The following is a 25,433-nucleotide window of genomic DNA, read 5'->3' as shown; positions in this document are numbered from 1 at the left end:
GAGAACCACTACATCTCAGAGAACAACTGCACCTCAGAGAACCACTACATCACCACTACATCTCAGAGAACCACTACATCTCAGAGAACCACTACATCACCACTACATCTCAGAGAACTACTACATCTCAGAGAACCACTACACCTCAGAGAACCACTACATCACTCCAACACCTCAGAGAACCACTACACCTCAGAGAACCACTACATCACCACTATACCTCAGAAAACCACTACACCTCAGAGAACCACTACATCACCACTACATCTCAGAGAACCACTACATCTCAGAGATCCACTACATCACTACTACATCTAAGAGAACCACTACACCTCAGAGAATCACTACATCACCACTACATCTCAGAGAATCACTACACCTCAGAGAACCACTACATCACCACTACATCTCAGAGAACCACTACACCTCAGAGAACCACTACATCTCAGAGAACCACTACATCACCACTACATCACCACTACATCTCAGAGAACCACTACATCTCAGAGAACCACTACACCTCAGAGAACCACTACATCTCAGAGAACCACTACATCACCACTACACCTCAGAGAATCACTACACCTCAGAGAACCACTACATCACCACTACATCTCAGAGAACCACTACACCTCAGAGAACCACTACATCTCAGAGAACCACTACATCACCACTACATCTCAGAGAATCACTACACCTCAGAGAACCACTACATCACCACTACATCTCAGAGAACCACTACACCTCAGAGAACCACTACATCTCAGAGAACCACTACATCACCACTACATCACCACTACATCTCAGAGAACCACTTCATCTCAGAGAACCACTACACCTCAGAGAACCACTACACATCAGAGAACCACTACACCTCAGAGAACCACTACATCACCCCTACATCTCAGAGAACCACTACATCTCAGAGAACCACTACATCACCACTACATCTCAGAGAACCACTACACCTCAGAGAACCACTACATCACCACTACATCTCAGAGAACCACTACATCTCAGAGAACCACTACATCACCACTACATCTAAGAGAACCACTACACCTCAGAGAACCACTACATCACCACTACATCTCAGAGAACCACTACATCTCAGAGAACCACTACATCACCACTACATCTAAGAGAACCACTACACCTCAGAGAACCACTACACCTCAGAGAACCACTACATCACCACTACATCTAAGAGAACCACTACACCTCAGGGAACCACTACATCACCACTACATCTCAGAGAACCACTACATTTCAGAGAACCACTACACCTCAGAGAACCACTACATCTCAGAGAACCACTACATCACCCCTACTTCTCAGAGAACCACTACATCTCAGAGAACCACTACATCACCACTACATCTCAGAGAACCACTACACCTCAGAGAACCACTACATCACCCCTACATCTAAGAGAACCACTACACCTCAGAGAACCACTACATCACCCCTACATCTCAGAGAACCACTACATCTCAGAGAACCACTACATCACCACTACATCTCAGAGAACCACTACATCTCAGAGAACCACTACATCACCACTTCATCTCAGAGAACCACTACATCACCACTACAGCTCAGAGAACGACAACACCTCAAACAGCTTAAAGGTCAAACACAACAATGCTGCTGGGAATTAAACACATTTATACCCAAAGAGTGAGAACTACAACATGCCGTCCCACTTTAGAAAATGAGTTCTCATTTGTTTATATTAGTTAACATGTTAGTTAATTAGGTAACTACTTGTTCTACAGTATTTATTAATCAACATTTCATTAAAAATCTGAAAAAAAAAATCTATTCTGAACTAACACAACAACCTTTTTATAGAACACCTGATTGTAAAGCACTTTGGGTGTACAGTAGTACATATGAAACACTCATTCATTGTACATTCATTCATTCATTCATTCATTCACCCTAACATTAACAAACAAGTAATTAATGCTGAAAAAAATATATTGTTGATGATAACAGGTAAACATCACTGTGTTTATATATATATATATATATATATATATATATATATATATATATAATGAACTAAATTAATATAACAATTACAACAGAAATGAACCATCGCTGAACTTACTGACACCTATCTAGACAGCATTGAAGGCATCAGACTGACGTAGGGAACACAACTCGCCTGAGGGAACATCCAATTCTGTGTGTTTGCAGAGAAGACAATCCCAGAATGCAGTGTGACGAGCTCCGTGGAAAAGGGGATCTAAGATCAGAGAAAAAGTTGATCAGTAAAAGCATCAGTAATTGAATCTAATTAAAACTGCTTTTTATTGTCTGACAAACAAACCTTTACGAGTTCAAGTTTGATGGGCATTAAAAAGTGAAGCAAACACACCAACAAGGGAACTTCTGTGCAATAACCCACATATTTCTGTGGTTTCTCTCTGGCCTCACAAATCTTTCCATCTTCCACCAAAGTCTCTTCTTCTTGAAACATTGATCATCGGGGCATAACCAATATGAAGGATTATCCATTCTATGGGCTGCTTATGGAAGCATTTTTGCTAAAGGCAGCCATGCAAATTATTACTTACTGCCCTGTAAGCTGATAACACAAATTAGATGCCTATTAAATTTGAACAATGTATATAGAATTAAACAGAGGAGAAAAAGATGGAAAGGGATACTGGGACGCTTGTGACGAGACGCTGAAGTCACGTGATGTTCAGTAAAGCACCGTGTGTGAATGTTACTTGTGTGTGAAAGTCATCCAGGGTTATTATCGTTACCTTCAACTAAAATAAACAATAATGTGAATGTTTTTATGGTTTAAGTACTACAATAACTAAAACTAAATGAACTAAAACTTTAAATAATATGGGATTAAATGCATTACTGAATTGCACTCGTGATTAGACGGTGGTTTTAGTAATGAAACCTAAACACAAAGACACATTAAGTGGACGAAACTTCTAGTCATTGTCCCATTGTCCCTACCGCAAAAGCCACACAGCCAATTGACTCTCCTTCATTCGCCCTCCCTGTCCTTTTATCTCTTTATATTCATTAGATTCATTCAGCCAAAAAAACAGCTCGTGATTTTTGGTTGAGTTCATGCCCCTTTCATGCCAGCGAGGAAATTAAATCCAAAGTGTCACGCCGGAGGGACTGGAGAAGAGCCGGAGACGAGCCGGAAAAGGGCCGGAGATGGGCCGGAGATGAGAGAATAGCCGGAGAAGAGAGAAGAGCCAGAGAAGAGTCGGAGAAGAGAGAAGAGCCATAGAAGAGAGAAGAGCAGGAAAAGAGTGAAGAGCAGGAAAAGAGAGAAGAGCCGGAGAAGAGCCTTAGAAGAGTTGGAGACGAGCCGCAGAAGAGCCGGAGTCGAGCCGGAGAAGTGAGAAGAGCCGGAGAAAAGAGAAGAATTTGAGAATAGAGAAGAGCCGGAGATGAGGGAAGAGCCGGAGAAGAGAGAAGAGCCAGAGAAGAGCTGGAGAAGCTACAAGAGCCAGAGAAGAGCCGTAGAAGAGTTGGAGACAAGCCCAAGAAGAGTCGGAGACGAGCCGGAGAAGAGAGAAGAGCCGGAGAAGAGAGAAGTGCCGGAGATGAGAGAAGAGCCGGAGAAGAGAGAAGAGCCAGAGAAGAGAGAAGAGCCGGAGAAGTAGAGCCGGAGAAGAGAAAAGAGCCGGAGAAGAGAGAAGAGCAGGAGAAGTGCCGGAGACAAGCCGGAGAAGAGCCGGAAAAGAGACGGAGATGGGAGAAGAGCTGGAGACAAGCCGGAGAAGAGAAAAGAGCCGTAGAAGAGTTGGAGATGAGCCGGAGAAGAATCTGAGAAGAGAGAAGAGCCAGAGAAGAGCCAGAGACGAGCCGGAGAAGAGCCGGAAAAGAGCCGGAGATGGGAGAAGAGCTGGAGATGAGGCGGAGAAGAGAGAAGAGCCGGAGAAGTGCCGGAGAAAAGCCGGAGAAATTCCGGTAAAGAGAGAAGAGCCAGAGAAGATCTGGAGAAAAGCCGGAAAAGAGCGGGAGATGAGAGAAGAGCTGGAGAAGAGCAAGAGAAAAGCCAGAGAAGAGCTGGAGACGAGCCAAAAAAGAGAGAAGAGCCGGAGACGAGAAACGAGCTGGAGAAGAGCTGAAGACGAGCCGGAGAAGAGCCGGAAAAGATACGGAGATGGGAGAAGAGCTGGAGACAAGGCGGAGAAGAGAGAAGGGCCGTAGAAGAGTTGGAGACGAGCCGGAGAAGTATCGGAGAAGAGAGAAGAGCCGGTGACGAGCCGGAGAAGGGCCGGAAAAGAGCCTGAGATGGGAGAAGACCTGGAGACGAGGCGGAGAAGAGAGAAGAGCCGTAGAAGAGTTGGAGATGAGCCGGAGAAGAATCAGAGAAGGGCCGGAAAAGAGCCGGAAAAGAGCCGGAGATGGGAGAAGAGCTGGAGTCGAGGCGGAGAAGAGAGAAGAGCCGGAGAAGTGCCGGAGAAAAACAGGAGAAGAGCCGGAGAAGAGAGAAGAGCCGGAGAAGATCCGGAGAAAAGCCGGAAGAGAGCGGGAGATGAGAGAAGAGCTGGAGACGAGCCAGAGAAAAGGCGGAGAAGAGCTGGAGACGAGCCAGAAAAGAGAGAAGAGCTGGAGAAGAGCCAAAGACGAGAGACGAGGTGGAGAAGTGCTGAAGACGAGCCGGAGAAGAGGGAAGCGCTGGAGAAAAGCCGGAGAAAAGCTGGAGACAAGACGGAGAGGAGCCGGAGACAAGCCGGAGACGGGCCGGAAATGGGAGACGAGCCGAAAAAGAGAGTAGAGCCGGAGAAGAGCCGGAGACGAGAGAAGAGCTGGAGAAGAGCCAGAGAAGAGCTGAAGACGAGCAGGAGATGAGCTGGAGAAGAGGGAAGAGCCGGAGACGAGAGAAGAGCCGGAGACGAGAGAAGAGCTGGAGAAGAGTCGGAGAAGAGCTGAAGATGAGCCAGAGACGAGCTGGAGAAGAGGGAAGAGCCGGAGAAGAGAGAAGAGCAAGAGAAAAGCTGGAGAAGAGCCAGAGAAGAGGGAAGAGCCAGAGAAGAGAGAAAAGCCAGAAAAAAGCTGGAGAAGAGCCGGAGAAGAGAAAAGAGACCAGAGAAGAGCCGTATTTCAAGCTATTTAGATTTTAAATGTACTAAATTGCAACTTCATCATAACATGTGTGTAAATACAAATATATTTAATAAATATATTTAATAAATGCAATAAATAGAAATTAAAGTAATATACATTAAAGTATATTTAAGTTTACCATAAATTATGCTCAAGAAACATTTATGATTATTATCAATATATCAATATCAATATTTCTGTGGAAACTGTGATACATTTTATTGTTCAGGATTCTTTGATGAATAGAAAGTTCAAAAGAACATAATTTATTTGAAATAGAATCTTTTGTAACATTTTAAATGTTTTTTTTACTGTCACTTGACCAATTAATGCATCCTTGATAAACAAAAGTATTAATTTCTGTGTAACACCTGATCATTGTGCATTTATAACTACTTTTAATAATAACTGCTTTTTTAAAGGGCAGATTGAGTATAGTTGAACTACTTCAAATGCTGAGGAGCTTGTAGCTTGACAAACTACAGTTTCATAGTTTCCTCCTCGCTGATTCTCCTCCAGCCTTCAGAAAGTTAAAGCTCAACGAAATGAGACAAGGCAGCCATTCCTCCCTCGCAGCAGCGGAGCAAAGAAAGGGGAAAATATCGATCTGGCACACCTGTTAAATAAACACACTCACGGCACAACAGTAATGCAGCAGCAAACTCAGATTGGCTGTGAAATCTTCATTTAGACAACAGCTCTAGGCAGATGCTTATGACTGCAGGTTTATATAGCATTAGTTCTGCTCTCAAATGCACAACATGCTCCCATATCCCTCAAATATGAAGAGTAGTGATAAAGAGCTACAGATTTTTTTTTTCATCATTTAAAAAGTTTTATGAATCATTATTGGAGCTTGTGTAGTGTGGAGCTGAATCCTAAACTGATGCTCAATGTTGTTGTGTATGTTATTAATGTTTATATGCAGCTAAAGCTCAATTGAGCCATTATATGATAAAAGCTTCAGAACTACAGGCAACATATGAAGTCACTCCACATTCACACTACGGCCACATATGTGGTCAGTCTACATTCACACACTACGACTTCATATTCACACTACGAGCACATATGAAGTCACTCCACATTCACACTACGGCCATATATGAAGTCACTCCATATTCACACTACGGCCACATATGAAGTCACTCCACATTCACACTACAGCCACATATGAAGTCAGTCCACATTCACACACTACGACTTCACATTCACACTACGACCACACATGAAGTTACTCCACATTCGCACTACTGCCACATATGAAGTCACTCCACATTCACACTACTGGCACATATGAAGTCACTCCACATTCACACTACTGCCACATATGAAGTCACTCCACATTCACACTACTGCCACATATGAAGTCACCCCACATTCACACTACTGCCATATATGAAGTCACTCCAAATTCACACTACTGCCACATATGAAGTCACTCCACATTCACAATACGGCCACATATGAAGTCAGTCCACATTCACACACTACAACTTCATATTCACACTACGACCACATATGAAGTCACTCCACATTCACACTACGGCCATTATTGAAGTCACTCCACATTCAAACACTACGACCACATATGAAGTCACTCCACATTCACACACTACGACTTCACATTCACACTACGACCACATATGAAATCACTCCACATTCACACTACTGCCACATATGAAGTCACTCCACATTCACACACTACGACTTCACATTCACACTACTGCCACATATGAAGTTACTCCACATTCACACTACGGCCATATATGAAGTCACTCCACATTCACACTACGGCCATATTTGAAGTCACTCCACATTCACACTACAGCCACATATGAAGTCAGTCCACATTCACACACTACGACTTCACATTCACACTACGACCACATATGAAGTCACTCCACTTTCATACTACGGCCACATATTAAGTCACTCCACATTCACACTACCGCCACATATGAAGTCACTGCACATTCACACTATGACTTCATATGAAGTCACACCACATTCACACTACGACCACATTTGAACTCATTCCACATTCACACTACAGCCACATATGAAGTCAGTCCACATTCACACACTACGACTTCACATTCACACTACGACCACATATGAAGTCACTCCACATTCACACTACTGCCACATATGAAGTCACTCCACATTCACACTACTGCCACATATGAAGTCACTCCACATTCACACACTACGACTTCACATTCACACTACTGCCACATATGAAGTCACTCCACATTCACACTACGGCCACATATGAAGTCACTCCACATTCACACTACTGCCATATATGAAGTCACTCCACATTCACACTACGGCCACATATAAAGTCAGTCCACATTCACACACTAAGACTTCACATTCACACTACGACAACATATGAAGTCACTCCACATTCACACTACTGCCACATATGAAGTCACTCCAAATTCACACTACTGCCACAAAATGAGCAACTCCACAATCACACACTACGACTTCACATTCACACTACTGCCACATATGAAGTCACTCCACATTCACACTATGGCCATATATGAAGTCACTCCACATTCACACTACGGCCATATATGAAGTCACTCTACATTCACACTATGACCACATATGAAGTCACTCCACATTCAAACTACTGCCACATATGGAGTCACTCCCCATTCACACTACGGCCACATATGAAGTCACTCCACATTTACACTACGGCCACATATGAACTCACTCCACATTCACACTACGACCACATATGAAGTAACTCTACATTCAAACACTACGACCACATATGAACTCACTCCACATTCACACTACGACCACATATGAAGTAACTCTACATTCAAACACTACGACCACATATGAAGTCACTGCACATTCACACTATGACTTCATATAAAGTCACTCCACATTCACACTACGACCACATTTGAACTCACTTCACATTCACACTACGACCACATATGAAGTCACTACACATTCACACTACGAACACATATTAAGTCACTACACATTCCCACTACGGCCACATATGAAGTCACTCCACATTCCCACTACTAATAAATAATATTAACGTATTAACACAAAACAAGTAAATCAACTAATGGCCAAGACCGCAGACCTACTTTCGCTCGCACTCACAGGCTCTCTCTCTCTCTCTCTCTCTCTCTCTCTCTGTCTCTCTCCCCCTCACCCTCACGCTCTCTACGCATAACGGTTTAAATGAACAACAATAAACAGCTGTTGAGTGCTGGTTTTGTGCAAGCAATTTAAGGTTGCGACTCTTGTCCTAAATATAACAGGCTTCATTCAGTGATTGAAACAAATAATAGTAACATTAATTGAAGTTTTACAGTTTATAGAACCAACATTGAACGCTCCGAGCGAGCTGTGCAATGGTAAACTGCTGCTATGGTTATTTCGGGGGCGTCTGGCCACGCCCCCTTTGGCGGGCTGTGACGTGTATGATGTAATCCTAGCTCATTGGCGCACCCGTTGGAGGCCCCTGCCCCATTGGATGTGCTGTTGCCTCAGCACAGCCAATGAGTGAGCCAGACACTCACTGTGCTAGCTGTGCAGCTGGATAATGCGTTTTACATTTTAAGCTTCAGAATTTTGACCACTCGCAAAGCAGACAGTCGCGCCTCTGCTACCGCGGGCGCGTTTTTCCACATTCGAATATTAATTTTCACCTTTGAAATTCTGTTTTTAAAACTGTTCTAAGTTACTCCACATTCACACTACGGCCACATATGAAGTCACTCCACATTCACACCACGACCACATATGAAGTCACTCCACATTTACACTACGACTACATATGAAGTCACTCCACATTTACACTACGACTACATATGAAGTCACTCCACATTCACTTTCGCAAACCATTTCAGCACAAGCCCCGCCCACACTCGATTCTACAGATTTCACTGGTCGTCAGTCACAGTTATTATTCATAGTTTTCACTTGACGGAGGGAAAAACAAGGCTTTCCTCCACTTACCGCCGGTCAACTAAACATTGATTTAGTAAGACAGTGATATTAACCCTTTCCCTCAATTGACTGCAGTTTTTTCAGTGTCATGCGTAGGCGACGCTGATACGCAACTTCTGAAAGAGTACAGAATCTCAGAATCTGAAAAAGAGCAGAAACTCAAGCCCCTGCCGCTTTTGTGTCAAAATGTATTGTGCCCCTCTCTGATAATTGTAAATAATAATTATTATTATTATTATAAATAGTATAATAGATAACAATACACTTATACACTGTTGCCACTTACAATAATAATACAAAAAAAATATATAATTTTTTTGGCGGAAGCATTTGGCGGGGATGAAGTGTAGGCGGAGTTTCCTCTGCAGCGCTACAGCAGCAGCCGCAAGTCTCACACTACAGGAGCAGCAGCCACGAGTCTCACACTACAGGAGCAGCAGCCGTGAGTCTCACACTACAGCAGCAGCAGCCGCGAGTCTCACACTACAGCAGCAGCAGCCGCGAGTCTCACACTACAGCAACAGCAGCCGCGAGTCTCACACTACAGCAGCAGCAGCCGCGAGTCTCACACTACAGCAGCAGCAGCAGCCGCGAGTCTCACACTACAGGAGCAACAGCCGCGAGTCTCACACTACAGGAGCAGCAGCCGCGAGTCTCACACTACAGGAGCAGCAGCCGCGAGTATCACACTACAGCAGCAGCAGCCGCGAGTCTCACACTACAGCAGCAGCAGCCGCGAGTCTCACACTACAGCAGCAGCAGCCGCGAGTCTCACACTACAGCAGCAGCAGCCGCGAGTCTCACACTACAGCAGCAGAAGCCGCGAGTCTCACACTACAGGAGCAGCAGCCACGAGTCTCACACTACAGGAGCAGCAGCCGTGAGTCTCACACTACAGCAGCAGCAGCTGCGAGTATCACACTACTGCAGCAGCAGCCGCGAGTCTCACACTACAGCAACAGCAGCCGCGAGTCTCACACTACAGCAGCAGCAGCCGCGAGTCTCACACTACAGCAGCAGCAGCAGCCGCGAGTCTCACACTACAGGAGCAACAGCCGCGAGTCTCACACTACAGGAGCAGCAGCCGCGAGTCTCACACTACAGGAGCAGCAGCCGCGAGTATCACACTACAGCAGCAGCAGCCGCGAGTCTCACACTACAGCAGCAGCAGCCGCGAGTCTCACACTACAGCAGCAGCAGCCGCGAGTCTCACACTACAGCAGCAGAAGCCGCGAGTCTCACACTACAGGAGCAGCAGCCGCGAGTCTCACACTACAGCAGCAGCAGCAGCCGCGAGTCTCACACTACAACAGTAGCAGCGAGTCTCACACTACAGCAGCAGCATCCGCGAGTCTCACACTACAGCAGCAGCATCCGCGAGTCTCACACTACAGCAGCAGCATCCACGAGTCTCACACTACAGCAGCAGCGAGTCTCACACTACAGGAGCAGCAGCCGCGAGTCTCAAACTACAGCAGCAGCATCCGCGAGTCTCACACTACAGCAGCAGCGAGTCTCACACTACAGGAGCAGCAGCCGCGAGTCTCACACTACACCAGCAGCAGCCACGAGTCTCAAACTAGAGCAGCAGCAGCCGCGAGTCTCACACTACAGGAGCAGCAGCCGCGAGTCTCACACTACAGGAGCAGCAGCCGTGAGTCTCACACTACAGGAGCAGCAGCCGTGAGTCTCACACTACAGCAGCAGCAGCAGCCGCGAGTCTCACACTACAGCAGCAGCGAGTCTCACACTACAGCAGCAGCAGCCGTGAGTCTCACACTACAGGAGCAGCAGCCGTGAGTCTCACACTACAGCAGCAGCAGCAGCCGCGAGTCTCACACTACAGCAGCAGCAGCCACGAGTCTCACACTACAGCAGCAGCAGCAGCGAGTCTCACACTACAGCAGCAGCAGCCACGAGTCTCACACTACAGCAGCAGCAGCCGCGAGTCTCACACTACAGCAGCAGCAGCCACGAGTCTCACACTACAGCAGCAGCCGTGAGTCTCACACTACAGGAGTAGCAGCCGCGAGTCTCACACTACAGCAGCAGCAGCCACGAGTCTCACACTACAGCAGCAGCAGCCGCGAGTCTCACACTACAGCAGCAGCCGTGAGTCTCACACTACAGGAGCAGCAGCCGCGAGTCTCACACTACAGGAGCAGCAGCCGCGAGTCTCACACTACAGCAGCAGCAGCCGCGAGTCTCACACTACAGCAGCAGCAGCCACGAGTCTAACACTACAGCAGCAGCAGCCACGAGTCTAACACTACAGCAGCAGCAGCCGCGAGTCTCACACTACAGCAGCAGCCGTGAGTCTCACACTACAGGAGTAGCAGCCACGAGTCTCACACTACAGCAGCAGCAGCCACGGGTCTCACACTACAGCAGCAGCAGCCGCGAGTCTCACACTACAGCAGCAGCAGCCACGAGTCTCACACTACAGCAGCAGCAGCCGCGAGTCTCACACTACAGCAGCAGCCGTGAGTCTCACACTACAGGAGCAGCAGCCGCGAGTCTCACACTACAGGAGCAGCAGCCGCGAGTCTCACACTACAGCAGCAGCAGCCGCGAGTCTCACACTACAGCAGCAGCGTCCGCAAGTCTCACACTACAGCAACAGCAGCCGCGAGTCTCACACTACAGCAGCAGCGGCCGCGAGTCTCACACTACAGCAGCAGCGGCTGCGAGTCTCACACTACAGCAGCAGCAGCCGCGAGTCTCACACTACAGCAGCAGCAGCCGCGAGTCTCACACTACAGCAGCAGCAGCCGCGAGTCTCACACTACAGCAGCAGCGGCCGCGAGTCTCACACTACAGGAGCAGCAGCCGTGAGTCTCACACTACAGGAGCAGCAGCCGTGAGTCTCACACTACAGCAGCAGCAGCCGCGAGTCTCACACTACAGCAGCAGCAGCCGCGAGTCTCACACTACAGCAGCAGCGGCCGCGAGTCTCACACTACAGGAGCAGCAGCCGTGAGTCTCACACTACAGGAGCAGCAGCCGCGAGTCTCACACTACAGGAGCAGCAGCCGTGAGTCTCACACTACAGCAGCAGCGGCCGCTAATCTCACACTACAGGAGCAGCGGCCGCGAGTCTCACACTACAGGAGCAGCGGCCGCGAGTCTCACACTACAGCAACAGCAGCCGCGAGTCACACTACAGCAGCAGCGGCCGCGAGTCTCACACTACAGCAGCAGCGGCCGCGAGTCCCACACTACAGCAGCAGCGGCTGCGAGTCTCACACTACAGCAGCAGCAGCCGCGAGTCTCACACTACAGCAGCAGCAGCCGCGAGTCTCACACTACAGCAGCAGCGGCCGCGAGTCACACACTACAGCAGCAGCGGCCGCGAGTCTCACACTACAGCAGCAGCGGCCGCGAGTCTCACACTACAGCAGCAGCGGCCCCGAGTCTCACACTACAGGAGCAGCAGCCGCGAGTCTCACACTACAGGAGCAGCAGCCGCGAGTCTCACACTACAGCAGCAGCAGCCGCGAGTCTCACACTACAGCAGCAGCAGCCGCGAGTCTCACACTACAGCAGCAGCAGCCGCGAGTCTCACACTACAGGAGCAGCGGCCGCGAGTCTCACACTACAGCAGCAGCGGCCGCGAGTCTCACACTACAGCAGCAGCAGCCGCGAGTCTCACACTACAGCAGCAGCAGCCGCAAGTCTCACACTACAGCAGCAGCAGCCGCGAGTCTCACATTACAGCAGCAGCGGCCGCGAGTCTCACACTACAGCAGCAGCAGCCGCGAGTCTCACACTACAGGAGCAGCGGCCGCGAGTCTCACACTACAGCAGCAGCGGCCGCGAGTCTCACACTACAGCAGCAGCGGCCGCGAGTCTCACACTACAGGAGCAGCAGCCGTGAGTCTCACACTACAGGAGCAGCAGCCGCGAGTCTCACACTACAGCAGCAGCAGCCGCGAGTCTCACACTACAGCAGCAGCAGCCGCGAGTCTCACACTACAGCAGCAGCAGCCGCGAGTCTCACAGTACAGCAGCAGCGGCCGCGAGTCTCACACTACAGCAGCAGCGGCCGCGAGTCTCACACTACAGCAGCAGCGGCCGCGAGTCTCACACTACAGCAGCAGCGGCCGCGAGTCTCACACTACAGGAGCAGCGGCCGCGAGTCTCACACTACAGGAGCAGCGGCCGCGAGTCTCACACTACAGTATTTATGTATTAAATAACATGAACAAACCATGAGAAACACATTTGTTACTGTATTTGTTAATCTTAGTTAATAATAATATACCTGTTAATTGTTTTTTCATGTTATTTCACAGTAAGGGCATTAACTAATGTTAACTTAAAACTAAAACTAAACTTTTGATTTTAAAATATTTTAGTAAATGCTGAAATTAATATTAACTAAGATTAATAAATGCTGTTGAAGTGCAGTTCATTAAAAAGTGGTACTGTAAAGTGGTACTGATTTCATGATAGCTAACGCTATATGCATATAATACATACATAAAATTTACATCAACAAAACTAAACATGAATTCCTCATAATTACCTTCTTGATTCTCACTGATTTGTTTGGTAAAGTCGATAATATTTAGTAATATTAGAATAATTTCCCTATTTTCATTTGATGTGTTATGCATTCTAATTGTATTAACATATTTTCATACCAAGGAAATAAAGAATAAAAAGAAAAAAAAATCCTTCGGCCCCTAAAGGAGGTCTGTGCACGCCACTGCTCCTTAATGTACACTTTATTCCTGTGTGAAGACAAACAGTTTTGCTATGAAAATATCGAGAGTCCAACAGTAACGTGTTGATTGTGGACTGATAGAAATCCTTAACTGTGACAAGAGTTTTCAAGTAGATCAATGTTTTCTGTGCCAGATAAGAATACACAGCCAGAAAAACTGGATGAAACTGTAATGTTTGTCAAGGAGTCAGATAAAAACTTTAGTATGGTTTAATAGCGTGTATAATGTCAGAGATCTGATTGGTCCTGGGAGGATCTTACACGTTTAGCAGGCCTCATTTCCAATCTCTGACAGCAACGCATGTTCAACACAAACCGCTCACTCTATATATGGAAATCACTGTCTTCAGGCCAAGAAAAAATGTAAAAAGGTAAGATTGGCACTTTAACCTCGCTGGCCCCCGGAAAATATGTTTTAGTCTGATACATTATACTGCAAGGAATTATTTATCAAGATGATACAAGCCTGATATTTCCAAAAATAATGAGATGTTGGGGTGGCAGCTGGAAGGTCCCGGTCCAGTGAGCAGCGACTGTGAATCAGGGGAATAGAGTAAATACGGGAAATGGGACGGGCCTTCAGATGATGTAAAAGAGTCGAGAGGCGCGTCTCCTACACCCCAAAACACTCAGAACTCTGTGATGTTTCAGAGACAGTGTTTGTGGAAGATTTCACTTTCAACCACTAAACATCAAAACTGTTTAGACTCAACTTGCCTTTTCTGCTGAAGTCACGAATGCATCTTAAACTCCGTCAAACATTTGATCAATTCCTGATGGACAAATCACAATGAATTAAAATAATTATCCTCTTTTATACAGAAATGTGTTGGATTTTGGAAGCACAATATTTAAACTCTTTAAACACATAATAGAATGTAAATGTCACAGACTGACTGTTTTGTTTTTCGTGTTCATGGACTTTTATTTTCTCGGTTCCCTCTTTTCCTTTGTTCCAGTTTCCCGCTCTTCGTTTGTTGCCATGGGTTTTGATTCATTAGTTCATTGATTCACTAGTCATTGAGTTCATTCACCTTTTGTATTTAAGTTCCTTGTTTCATTCAGTTTGTGTGTCTGGTATTGTTGTGAACACACTCAGAACAACTCAGTTGCTGCACCCTTTATGAATCTTCATCACACCTGAGACGTTACAATAAATAGATGAATGCAATTTAGCAATTTAACTTTTACTACTATTTTATTTTTTTAAGGATTCTTTAATGAATGGAAAGATCAAAAGAACAGCCTATATTGAAATAGAATATTTTGTAAAATTATAACGTTTTTACTGTCACTTTTGGTCAATTCAATGCATCTTTGATGTATAAAAGCCGATTTTCCAAACACTGATTTATCTGAGGCGGCCGCCAAAATATCAACACATGAATCATATTTCAGTGCTTCCCGTTCATTAACCGGACTGTGGCGGACGAAAATATATCTAAACTTCACATAATAACATAAAAGCTCTTTAATGTCGTGTTTTGCACCATTGCTGTCAAACAAACTGAAGTTGAAATCTTGATAAGGCTTTGTGTCCTTTTCGAAAGACTGTGTTTGCGTGCACACGTTGCTTACGCGATCAGCTGTCTCCGGTCAGTGTGTGAATGCAGTGAACTCCATCTGTGCATGTGCTAAGTTCAGCCTGTTATGCATTATTTCCACATCCGCATAGTTCACGATTACAGCGTTTCACTAGATTTATAACGAGACGCGTTTCTAAACTTGTTTTCCGTACAAATAAAAGCTCACGGGTTTATCTCTTGCATGGATAGAAATGACAGCAAAACTAATTATGAAAGTATTTTATTTTTCAGTGCATTTGTTTTACAATACAGTATATTGCCATTATTGTCATAGGAATATTATTATTATGTAGTGTAATGAGCTAAAACTAAAAGAGCTTTGAGTCCCCATTACAGTTCAGGTACCATTCAATGCACAGACTTTTTTCTTTCTTCAATCTGCACACTGAATATGGATTGGAGCTCTTAATTTTGAACTCTCAAAGTGCACCAGATTGATGAATTTAAATTAAAAATGTACAACATTTTCTTCCGGGGTTGAGCATGACCCGAAACCCCCCTAGAGGGATCGAGGTCCACCAACCACAGTTTCATAAAAGTCCTGAAAGTATTAATTTCTTTCACAAACTTTTGAATTCTCAACGTTCTACACACCATTTGCTTGTTCATTTATTAAACATTTATTAAACACTCTAAGCACATTTTACCATGTTTAAATCATTCTGTTGGATTTTCCCTCAAAATCCGTTCACAACAGGCCAAACAGTTGCACGGGGGCCTGATCCGGCCTGGATCCAGCTACTACACCAGGCATCTAGAAACATTGGTGGAGTTTAGGGTTCGGGTTAACAGCCATGAGAAGGGTAAGAAACATGATCTCGGACAGTGAACCGGCAGCTGGATCCTCAAGCATCCTCAAGTTAATCCTACAATTAACTGATGTAATGCGACAGAACCGTAATTTTTAAGTCAGTCCAACAATTATGGCAATGGATGTTTGCAGGTTTACGTATATCCCAGCCACCGCACTAGCCTTTGACGACGTCGGCGTGTTTTCCAGCATTAATAGCAAGGAAAGACTCTTATACTGTGAGCGGCTCATATGAGGAGTTTCTGGGTGTTTCTCCCTCAGATCTGCTTCAAGGTCTTGATTGTGGCATTTCTTTGAGGTTTAGAATCCAGTATTCCCGTAATGCTTTTGTCTTTTACGAATTGAATGAACAAATCGGTCTTGTCTTCCGTCGAAACGTACCGCTCCATCTACCTCAAGTGACCAGTAAAAGCACAAAAACTGTTTCCACTGCATTTTTGCGAAATATTCCTTTTTCTAACTGGCTGAAAATTGACGCATTTACATTGGGCGTATTTTCAATTTCAACTTGCGCAATTTGACGGGTAATGTAAACGCTTGTGAAGCTCTGTAAACTCCAGCCGTCACTGGGTTTATTTCAGCATCTCCTCAGTCCTTCACATCCACATCTCTGCTATTGTTGAGTCTGAAAGAGCTGAGAATCAGCCGTCCCAGCGCTGGTGATTCTGGAGATCCTCATTAATCTCCACGGCCAGCCTAAAAACCCTGCTCTCTCTCTTCTCTCTGTGTGTGTGTGTGTGTGTGTGTGTGTGTGTGTGAGGGGGGGATTCATTTCTTTCTTTTTGATGGGAATTGAATTTGATACTGCATTGTTAGTTATATGGGTTTCTGACAAAGGCCTGCGATCCTTTCTGTGTGAGCACACAATCAGAGAGACCCAATTAAATAATTTGCTACAATACAGGAGAACAAAAGCCTACGAGAGTCTAAAGTGAGGGAGGCCTCGCTCTGCCATTTGCATTCTTACAGTTTTTTCCATCTCTTGTTAATTAATTTGCTTGGAAACCATTGGGGGGGGGGGGGGGGGGGGTGAAGGGAGGCTTGGACACAATAGACCGCGAGTCGCTCATTTCAAGTGTTGCTGGAGTTGCTTTATATTCCGACGATGTGCTAAATCAACATTTTACAATAGGAATCCTCTTTGTAATATCTCTGGAGTCCTGATAATGATTCGAGGTTATGAGGGAATTTAAATGACGCCGCTGTTTATTTTGTGTCGGAAACCGTTGCTGACTGAGAGTTACTCGAATGCGTGTCGTGCATTTAAAGCCACGACAGGTTTCACTACACACCTTCTGCTCATATAATACATGATCCTTCTTTGATTTCAAAGAAAAAAAATCTAATCATTCTTCAGGAAAAGCCTTGATTAAAATCTTTTTTGGAAATTTGGAAAGTCAGATTTTTTACGTGAAAAGAATGTTCTTGAGGAAACACTGTGAATTATTTTTATGTGTGTGCTTCGGACACACACACACACACACACACACACACACAGACACACACACACACACACACACACACACACACACACACACACACACACAAGCACAATCCTGCCTGTTTAACACCGCTGGGATTTTCCACACTTAGCTGTGGTAATTGAAAGAAATGAGCCATAGAGACACAGCACAGAGCGACCCCAGGAGAATGAAGAGTGGGAACAGATGAGACACACACAAAATAATTATTTTTGATATATAATCACACATTTAGGCTAAATTGTGCAGCCCTAAAAACAAGCAAATCAAACCTGGATGACCAATTGATCAGAACAATTGCAAACAGACTTTTTCCCCGGATCAGCAGATGTTCATCTGAAGACGGACCCTGAAGACCCCGAAGACCCTGAAGACCCGAAGACAATGAAGACCCTGAAAACCCGAAGACAATGAAGACCCTGAAGACCCTGAAGACCCCGAAGACAATGAAGACCCTGAAGACCCCGAAGACAATGAAGACCCTGAAGACTCTGAAGACCCTGAAGACCCTGAAGACCCCAAAGACCCCGAAAACGGACCCTGAAGACCCCGAAGACAAGACCCTGAAGACCCCGAAGACAAGACCCCGAAGACCCTGAAGACGGACCCTGAAGACCCAGAAGATCCTGAAGACCCTGTAGACGGACCCCGAAGACCCTGAAGATGGATCCTGAAGACCCTGAAGATGGACCCAGAAGACGGACCCTGAAAACCCCGAAGACCCTGAAGACCCCGAAGACGGACCCTGAAGATCCCGAAGACCCTGAAAACCGCGAAGACCCTGAAGACTCCGAAGACCCTGAAAATCCTGAAGACCCTGAAGATCCTGAAGACCCCAAAGACGGACCCTGAAGATCCCGAAGACCCTGAAGACGGACCCTGAAGACGGACCCCGAATACCCTGAAGACCCTGAAGATGGACCCTGAAGACGGACCCTGAAGACCCTAAAGACGGACCCTGAAGACCCCGAAGACCGACACCGAAGACCTCGAAGACCCTGAAGGCCCCGAAGACTGACCCTGAAGACCCTGAAAACCGCGAAGACCCTGAAGATCCCGAAGACCCGAAGACCCGAAAGACCCCGAAGACCCTGAAAACCCTGAAGACCCTGAAGACCCCGAAGACCCTGAAGCCCCTGAAGCCCCCGAAGACAATGAAGACCCTGAAGACCCCGAAGACAATGAAGACCCTGAAGACCCCGAAGACCCTGAAGACCCCGCAGACCCTGAAGACGGACCCTGAAGACCCCGAAGACGGACCCCGAAGACCCTGAAGATGGACCCTGAAGACCCTGAAGACAGATCCTGAAGACCCTGAAGAAGGACCCCGAAGACCTTGAAGGCCCCGAAGACTGACCCTGAAAACCGCGAAGACCCTGAAGATCCCGAAGACCCCGAAGACCTTGAAGACCCTGAAGACCCTGAAGACCCCGAAGACCCTGAAGACTCTGAAGACCCTGAAGACCCCGAAGACCCTGAATACTCTGAAGACGGACCCCAAAGACCCTGAAGACGGACCCTGAAGACTCTGAAGACGGACCCTGAAGACGGACCCTGAAGGCAGACCCTGAAGACGGACCCTGAAGACGGACCCTGAAGACGGACCCTGAAGACGGACCCTGAAGGCAGACCCTGAAGACGGACCCTGAAGACAGACCCTGAAGACAGACCCTGAAGACAGACCCTGAAGACGGACCCTGAAGACGGACCCTGAAGACGGACCCTGATCTGCGGGAGTTAATGGTTTTGCAGGGTTACGGTGTTTCTGCTCATGATGGAAACACACGGGCATCGTCAGGTCAGCCAGAGCGGATGGTGTGATTGCAGTGTATAAGGTCTGATCAGTGTCCAGTTTAATCTAGCGCTGAAGACGTGTTTAAATCAGAGGGATGGAGGCCCGAGGGAGTTCTGCTGACAGACGGGCCCTCAGGGGCCACAGAGAGAATAAACCAGCCTTTATCATCTGATGTTGCACATTATACAGAGATCAAACACATGATATTCTCCTCTTCCTTCATTCATGCCTCTTCTGTGTGTTTGTGAACAGATCTTCTCATATAGCCTACACACTCTACAGAAATTCAGGGGACTTGTTAATTTACTCACCATGTAAATTACCATGAAAGTCACCATGAAATCAAAACTGACCATTCTTGTTTTGTTTTTTTATGAGTATTGCTGTGTTTATTCTAATGATTTATCAGTGTACATCATTATTGTGTTAATAATCTTGAATCAGTTCCTCTTGCAGCATCTCTTCTCTGATGATGTGGGCGGGGCAACCTGTCACTCACATGAGATCAACCAATAGCAAACCACAACCATCCAATCATCCAATCAATTTCCCACAGACACAATCAAGCCCCGCCTACATTTGTTCTTGTTCCAGAAGCTTTTTCCCTTGGATATACGACACAATAGAGGAGAAAAGACCAGCGCAACTTCCCTTTCATGACGACTGTAAACCATCAAACTTTTATTTAGCTGGAAAACCACGCTGAGCCCTTAAAAGAATGAATGAATGAGGCATTTATATAGCGCTTTTCATGTGTACTACTGTACACCCAAAGCGCTTTACAATCATGTCGGGGTCTCTCCTCAACACCGGCAGTGTGAGCATCCACTGGGATGATGCGACAGCAGCCACAGTACAACGGCACCAGTGTGCTCACCACACACACACACACACACACACACACACACACACACACACACACACACGCTATAAGTGGAGAGGAGAGAGAGTGATAGAGCCAATTCAATGGATGGGGATTATTAGGAGGTCATGATTGGCGAGGGCCGATGTAGGGAATGCGGCCAGAACACATTAAGAGTTTCTGTTTTCTGTTAGAACGGTGTCGTGTTAGCGGTCACTATGTTAATAATTAATGATCTTTACAACGGAAGTGAATCAATCAAAACTAACTTTATCTGGACAATAACTTTATTCTAGATCTGCTGTAAAGCCTAAACAATCTCTGTTACTGTATTCTCCTATTATCACTGTAAAGCTGCTTTGAAACAATTTATATTGTTAAAGCGCTGTATAAATGAAGGAGACTTGACTTGACAAACTCAAATTGCAATTTGATGTCTATGATTTGAACCAGAATAAAATGGACATTGAGCAATTTCAAAGAAAAACAGGAGGTTTTTGCAATAATGTAAAAAAATGAAAAGCAAAGGATGGCTATAATTTATTTGAACTTAGAGCCGGTCGAGGACGGCCGGAGTAATCTGTACACAACATGAACATACAGCTTTATTCCCCATACACTCCTGAAACCCCAAGAAACCCGAACAGCTCTCTCTCGGCACGAGCATCAGGGCACCTGAAATATTTGCACAATGGCCTCGTCTGAATGGCTCTTTACTGCACGGGAAGGTTTCTTTCTTTCACCTGTTCTTCTTTACCTTGATCTCACAGTGAATGCGCTTCTGAATCCCAAACCCCCCCGTTAGCGCTGATCCAAGGCCCGTTTCACAGAAGAGGACCGGGAACATATTACAGCAGCAGCGCATTATTCCGCAGAACATGTATAAACAGTCGGAGAGAATGGGAGTGCTATGTTCATAATGGAATCTGAAAAGCTTTTTGCTTTTTTTGTTCTCATTGTCTCTCCATCCTTTTCTAAACAACCTTCCCTTTTTGCCGGCTATCAATGCAAAGTTCTTTGAGAGAAAATGAAGGGCATTCATGTCGACTGAAAGGGGCTTTTAAAGTTGAGTACAGCCTTGACAAAAGGGAAGGTACGGCTTGCAGAGGCCCTGAGAATGACTCAATGTTTGTAACCTTTCCTCACACACCCCCGAGGAGCTGGGAAAGAGCCGATGAAAAGATCCTTCTCTCGACACACACCAGACGCTTCTTCATTACTGAAAAACATCCAGTGTTTATATCTGCTGTTTTAGCATTTGTTGCCGGATAGAAAATTGCATTTTCGAGCAAACCGGGATTGTTATTATTGCATTCTGTGATTCTGTGAGCTCATCCGACTGAATGTGCGGATGGAAACATGCGGACTGTGTTAAACATGGTCAGGTGTGTTAATGGGGAAACTACTTTTTAGGGTGTTTTAGTTCATTTTTGGAGTCTCAAGAGTTTCGGCTTGAAAAGCTCCAAACAAACAGAAGAACATCTAGGTCTGAGAATAGTCTATAAAACTATTTTACTACTGTCAAATACACAAAAAACTAAAGGATATGTGAGAATTATTGAAAGCTTGATTAGAGAATCTTTCAATCTTACATTCAATTGGATTCATTTACGCTCCTTCTAAGTTGTTTCAAAGCTGAATTTTCAGCAACTCCAATCTTCAGTGTCACATGATCCTTCAGATCATGATCATAATTCTGTAGAAACTGTCATACATTTTATTTTTCACGATTTTTTGATGAATAGAAAGTTCCAAAGAACAGCATTTATTTGAAATAGAATCTTTTGTAACATTATAAATGTCTTTACTGTCACTTTTGATCAATTTAATGCATCTTTGATGAGTAAAAGCATTAATTTCTTTAAAAAAAAAGATCTTACTGACCCAGAACTTTTGATCAGTAGTGTATATGCCTTGTGTTTAGAAAGAAAAAGCTCTTGAAAGCATATTACATGTATTTATGAAACATCTGCCACCCAAAGGTGAATGTGTGATCCTGTACATTCCTCGATCTGTCCCGATTCCCTGCGCTGCTTGTATACGGACTGTGATAACAGACTCCTGCAGAAAACAGATTATCCCACAAAATGTGGACACAGTTTTAATTTCTTGTCACCCAATTAAACTGCAATTATCCCAAGTAGAAGAGTTTAGAATGGAGTGAAAGCCTGAGAAGAAAGCGATCGCAGCACGAGGGACACTTTCACTGAGACGCATTAGCCCAGATCTGGGCCGGATGAAAGCCGAGCTCAGCGAGATGTGGACCAGCTGAGGCCGGGTTCAACACACACTTTCTCCACGCTTTATCCCTGCCATAGAGTCCAGCACGGGGAAAGACACACAAGTGTATACAGGTTGTTTCAAAGCAATGTGGCGTTTGCATGTGAGGCCTATTGTGTCTTTGGTTTGTAAGAGGACGTGGAGCTTTAAAACCCTAATGGTCCCTGTGGATTTGTAGTTTTCTCATGCAAATGTTCAGGGCACAATGAGTGGCAGAAGTGCCTGAAATCAGTGATCTTCCCATCACAGGGGAATGAAGGTGGAGAAACACTAACACACGCAACACTGCTTCACGATGACGTGACAAAGTCTGCTTCACTCTGCACATCATTCTTATTCAAAATGTCTTTCAAAGATTTGATGCCACTAACTTGTGAACCTTTGGCAGATCAACTTGGGATTTTCACAAGCGCTTTCCAGTTTCATGTGTAATGTGTTTCAGACGGTCAATGAACGGACGGTCCATCTGAGAAGACAGTGATGCAAAATTGTGTTACAATCATATACAATGATTGTATACAAATACAGAAGTCATATACAAATACATAGTCAAGTGACATGTATTTTGACCGCACTTTTTACAATACAGATTGTTTCAAAGCAGCTTCACAGAAATATACAGGAAAATAAGTGTTAACGTTGTAAAATTCATCATTTTCAGCTGTAAAGTAGCTGTTATAAATATCATTATTCAGATCAATTACTTCCATGTTGTTTTAATTGCATAAGCAATGCCTTATTTTTATGCTAATGAGAGAAAAAAATTATGCATATATAGTATTATGCATATATTTTTTTACTTAAAAAACACATCAGTGAATCGTGATTGGCCAAGTTAATTTGGTCGACCATTACACTAGATATGCATGAACCTAAAGCAGTAAATTGAGTCCATAAGTGTGTGTGTGTGTGTGTGTGTGTGTGTGTGTGTGTGTGTGTGTGTGTGTGTGTGTGTGTGTGTGTGTGTGTGTGTGTGTGTGTGTGTGTGTGTGTGTGTGTGTGTGTGTGTGTGTGTGTGTGTGTGTGTGTGTGTGTGTGTGTCAGAATGAAATCAATCATGACTCATGTAATCCATCAATCAGCTGGAGAACAATAACCTCACATTCACCTCAGAAAAACCTTTCAATGACCATAAACTCAATAGATAAATAGAAAAATAACTCTAGAGAAGGGCGTTCTGATATACAGTGTGTGCATAACTATTATGCAAGTTGATACTGTATTCTGATCATAAATTCTTTTCCAAGCACATTTTACCCATTCCAAACCACATCAATCTTAATAACTACTATTAATTTTGTATTTAATCATTTATAAGTGATATATAATTGTTAAGGAACGCTGGGAGTGTAAAAATGCCTTAAGGTCATTAATGTCAAACAAATTTCAGAAACTTCCCCGGCTCAATTTTTTTATTTTGTTAATATTTATCTGTAGAAAGACAAACATAAATAGTGATGAAAGCCAAAATATTGAAAGCCATAGATGTATATTTACTGAGTAATCCAATATTTTGTCAAGGAGGATAAAAATGATATCCAGAGATTTGGAGTCAAATTACAGATGTGTAAAAATGACTTTAGGAAGATTGCAGCATCATTGTTTTATCTTTACACAGAGATTGGTAGATCTTTAGTTAGATATGTTTACTTCAGCCATCTTTGTTGCATTATATGCCAGCGGTGAGCGTTGAGAAATGGGGTCGGATCCAGTACGAGAGGATCACTCTCGACACGTCTATAAAGCCTATAAAACACTTCACTTCTTCACTTCAGCTTGTGATTCTGATTAAGTGTTGGTCATGTTTCAGGATTCTTTACCTTAGAAAAGTGTCTGAGATCCCCGGAAAACAGCGGAGACTAAAGGGTTCCTGATTCTTCACATTAATTCCTAATCTTTTCTGCAGTTACCATGCGTCTTTTCTTCTGGGCTGTTTTTGTCTGACCCTGCTGAATAAATAAGCGTTTTGCTGTCTATTGGTCATGCCTTAATTTTGCAATGTCTAGTGTTGCATTATATAACATCCTTCTCGTGAGCATTTAATAATTATTGACTTTTCAGTGCAAGTTAAATCTTTTTTTTTGGCCCATTTTACCCGTAAAACAAAACTTGCTTAATAATTATGCACACCTGTTTTTCACTTCCAGCCTACCTTAACAATTATATATCACTTATAAATCATTAAATAAAAAATATATAAAAATGTATTAAGATTGATGTGGTTTAGAATTGGTAAAATGAGCTTGAAAAAAAAGATCAATATTAAGTTGCATGATAATTATATGCACACGATTACATACTCATTATATTCTCACTCTTATACCATTTATCATAATGTTGTTATTATTATAAAATCGACCTCATACACAATTGTATAAAAATATGTTGTTAATTTTACCATGAACGAGCTGAATCACTCAGAAACGTGCAGCCTGATGAACGCACATTCAGTATGTTCCTGAAATATTGATATATATATATATGAAGAACCAGAGCACATAAGCAACCCTTAGAGATTTCCTTCTCGTTTCGTACCTTCATTTGTTGGATGTGAGTTGATATTTCAGCTGAAACAGCTCTTCACTGCTTCTGTTGTTGTTCCTCTGGGATTTGACCTTTACTGTCGCCATCTGTGGCTGAAGAGTAATACTGCAGGGGTTTCTGAGCCATCAACAAGTTCTAGCTCTAACTGTTCAAAAATGCTCTGTATTTTACTGTTACTGAACCAAATACAAACAAAACAACCGTTTTAGCTCTGTCAACAGAGTATTGGGCATAATGGCTATTAAT

General features: G+C 44.6%; 1 long non-coding RNA gene across 1 annotated transcript; it reads right to left on the bottom strand.

The window, feature by feature from the left end:
• Nucleotides 1-2,166: 2,166 nt before the first annotated feature.
• LOC143701405 (uncharacterized) lies at nt 2,167-25,263 on the bottom strand. Its single transcript, XR_013190115.1, has 3 exons — nt 25,179-25,263; nt 23,015-23,109; nt 2,167-2,254 (listed from the first exon to the last, which is right to left on the bottom strand). It is a non-coding gene; the product is annotated as an uncharacterized LOC143701405 (long non-coding RNA).
• Between the last annotated feature and the right edge of the window lie 170 nt (nt 25,264-25,433).

This window comes from Siphateles boraxobius, unplaced genomic scaffold (assembly GCF_051911475.1).
Source record: "Siphateles boraxobius isolate OS27281-9 unplaced genomic scaffold, OSU_SipBor_1 326, whole genome shotgun sequence".
Taxonomy (NCBI): domain Eukaryota; kingdom Metazoa; phylum Chordata; class Actinopteri; order Cypriniformes; family Leuciscidae; genus Siphateles; species Siphateles boraxobius.
Note: the sequence above shows the minus strand (reverse complement) of the source record. Positions and strands in the feature narration are given on the sequence as shown.